Here is a 3,300-nt window from a genome sequence, read left to right on the forward strand (position 1 = left end):
CTCCGGCAGCTCCTGCCCATCCTGGAACCACCTCACCTGCACCGGGCAGGGTAGAAATCCATCACGGAGCAGAGCAGGGGCTGGGGCCGGGCTGGGAGCTCGACGGCACCAGCGAGATGGACATGCTGGGGGGCACTGGGAGAGACGGGGGAGACACTGGGCTGAGCTGGGGGGCACTGGGAGAGAGGGGAGAGGGCTTGTAGGGCATTGGTAGGGATTTGGTTGACAATGGGAGGGACTGGGATGGCACTGAGGGGGACTGGGAATGGACTGGGGTAGAAGGGGATTGGCTGGGGGGGTCACTGGGTAGAGAGTTGGGAGATGTGGGAGTCAACTGAGAACGACTGGGAATGGAGTGAGAGGGTCTGGGAGTGGAGTGAGATGGTCTGGAAATGAGTGGGAGGGACTGGGAAGGACTGAAATGGGCTGGGAAGAACCCGATCGGGACTGGGAGGCTGTCTTGGAGAGGGAACTCTACGCTGTGGGTCTGCCCGGCAACTGATGAGTCATCAGAAAGACGAGCTCTGATTCGCTGAGGGGAGAGCGGTGGCACCAGCGGGGCGGAGAGGCGAGGGGGCACTGGGAGAGACTGGGATGGACTGGGGACACTGGGAGAAACTAAGATGGATCGAAATATAATGAGGGGCACTGGGAGAGAGTGGGATGGATTCGGGGGCACTGATATGGGGAAAAAGACGACGGGGATGGGCACAGGGAGGGCTGAGGGGTCTGGGGTGAATCCCAGGACGGGTTTCAGGGGCTCCAGGGTCTTTCCAGGGGCAGGGGAATTCCCGAGGGGACCCGCTCTGCCCCGCGCTCACCTCTGCGGTTCACAACGAAAGGGGTGGCCACCCTGTAGTTGTTCCGGCAGTACGTGTCCACCCCAGACCGTGTGTCCTCCAGCCTTTCCTGTTTGCTGTTCCAGTACCTGGCCTGGATCTCCCCATACGGGGCGTCCCCCACAAAGACCCCCACATCGCTGTCGAAGTGTACGAACTGCTGCCGGTTGTAAATGTGCCTCACCACCAACCTCAGCCGCTCGGTGCCGTTGATGAAGTGACACTCGGCCTTTTTCAACTTCTGGAACACCCCTGTGTGTGCAGGACATGGGTCAGGGGGTGCCACGTCCCCACCCCCATCATCCCCCAGCACCCAAAGCATGTTGGGAGGTCAGGGGGCCACCCTGGAACCTCCTTTCCACCCCCTCTGCCCCACGGCCGCTGCAGCACCGGCTCTTAGCTTGGGGGGAACCCCCCCATCAGCCCCCCCGAGGATGGACAGGCGGGTTGGGGACCCCCCAGTGAAGGTCGCCCCCCCACCCCCCTTCCCGAGTCCCAGGGAACCGCTGCAGGGCTCCAGTGATGGGGGCACTGAGGGACCCACATGGCACTCCTCTTCCTGCTCTCCCACCCCCCTTTTTCCCCCCTCTCCCACCCCTTTCCCACTGTCCCCCCAATCCCCAGACCCCCACCTTTCTCAGTTTGGGGCTTCCACCCTCCTCCCACTAATTCTGGTGGTTCCAAGCCCCCACGCACTCACTTTTGGGGCCTCTTTTCTCTCCTCTTTTCTCTCCTCTTTCCCCCCTTCCCGCCCACCCTGCCCCCGCTCACCCGAGAGCTCCTCGCCCGCAGCCGGGGGGGCTCCCAGCACCACCAGTACCACCAGTACGGCCCCAGCTCCCCGCCCACGCTCCATCCCCAGCGCCGGGCAGATGCTGACACCCCAAAACCAGCCGGGCGGGGCCGTTTTTGGGCTGTTTTGGACGCGCCCTGATTGGCTGAGCGCAAAGTTGGAGCCCGTTTTTCGTCACGTCTTCCCAGCAACTGATGAGTCTTAAAGAAGACGCGCTCTGATTAGCCGAGTGCTTCAAGAGCGCTTTCTGATTGGCTGAGGCCGTTCAAGGCGCTACAGCCCTGCAGTGGGGGGTTCTGGGGGCTCCGTGGGGTGCAGTGGAGGTAGGACCTCAGTAGCACCAACAAACGTGCATCCAGAGGTCCAGCAGCTCTGCTGAACCCAAAAACGAGAATCCAAGTGTCCCGGAACTCTGACGTGCCCCCCAAACGAGTCGATTGGCTGATCTCGGTGAGGGCTCAGTTGTGGTCGGGTCTGCCCGGCAACTGGTGACGCGTCAAAATAGCAGGCTTCCATTGGTTGCTTCTGGAGCTGACCCTACTCGCGGCTTAGGAGAGCCAGGGTGGGTTTTTGGGCGGTTCCGGATTTCGGGAATTGGAGTCTAGGATAACCTGAATACAGGGGAGTGAGCTTCTGAGTAGCCCTGGGTACCAATCACCTCCAGTTCCTGTGATTTTGGGGGTCTGAGAGTGCCCAAACTCCCCCATTCCCAGGATTTTAGGGCTCTGGAGGTGCCCAAACCACCTTTCTCCAGGACTTTTTGGGCCTTGAAGCGGCCAAATGCCCTGTTTCCAGGATTTTTGCAGCTCCCCTACTGCCCCCTAATAATCAGGACTGCAGAGAACTGGGAAGCTTTACTGGGAGCACTGGGAGCAGCAGGTGGCTGGTGTGAGAGCAAGAGCAGGGCCGAGGGGGACACACGACCCCCACAAACTCCGGGCGGGGATGAACTGGGGGGTCCCGGCTGGGCCCGAGGCCACGGGAAGGGGCTGCGGCCACCGCCGGCTCAGGATCTCTGTGGGGAGAGAAAAGGGGGTGACAGCGGGCTGGGGGGGCAGGGGGGGCACACACCCTCTGGGGAAGGGGGGACACGACCCCCGGAGACCCCCCTTTACCTTCTCCCGCAGGTAGAAGCCAAGCCCCAGTGCCAGGAAGACAAAGCCCAACACGAAGCCCCCAACCCCCCCCAGGATCTTGGTATGGACAATGTCCTGTGGCATCACTGAGGGGAACCGGGGGGGTCAGGACCCCCAAAACCTCCCAGAGACCACCCAGGACCCCACAAACCTCATCCTTGTCTCCCCCAGCCCACCCAGGACCCCCTGAAACCTCCTGCCATTCCATTCCCAGCCCCTCGGGGATCCCACAAAGCCCCTCCCATCTCCTTTAGGACCCTCCAACCCCCCTCCTATCACCCCCAGGACACCCCTGAACCCCTCCTGGTCCCTTCCCAGCCCTCCCAGCACTTTCCCAACCCCCTCCCAGTCAACCCAAGCCCACCACAACCTCCCTCCCATCCCACCCAGGCTCCCCCAAACTCCCTCCCAGTTGCCCCCACGACTCCCCACATCTCCTCTCAGCCCTCCCAGGACCCCCCAACCTCATCCTCAGCCTCTCCATTGCCATTGCCCCCCAAAGTGCCTCCCAGTGTCCCCAGTGCTCCCCCAG

At 62.4% G+C, this 3,300-nt stretch overlaps 1 pseudogene; it reads right to left on the minus strand.

Annotated features, from left to right (window-relative positions):
- Positions 1-36: 36 nt before the first annotated feature.
- Positions 37-1,743, minus strand: LOC114072150 (annotated as a pseudogene).
- Between the last annotated feature and the right edge of the window lie 1,557 nt (positions 1,744-3,300).

Source organism: Empidonax traillii, unplaced genomic scaffold (genome assembly GCF_003031625.1).
Source record: "Empidonax traillii isolate 1590-97213 ecotype Southwest subspecies unplaced genomic scaffold, ASM303162v1 scaffold2699:size19294, whole genome shotgun sequence".
Classification (NCBI taxonomy): domain Eukaryota; kingdom Metazoa; phylum Chordata; class Aves; order Passeriformes; family Tyrannidae; genus Empidonax; species Empidonax traillii.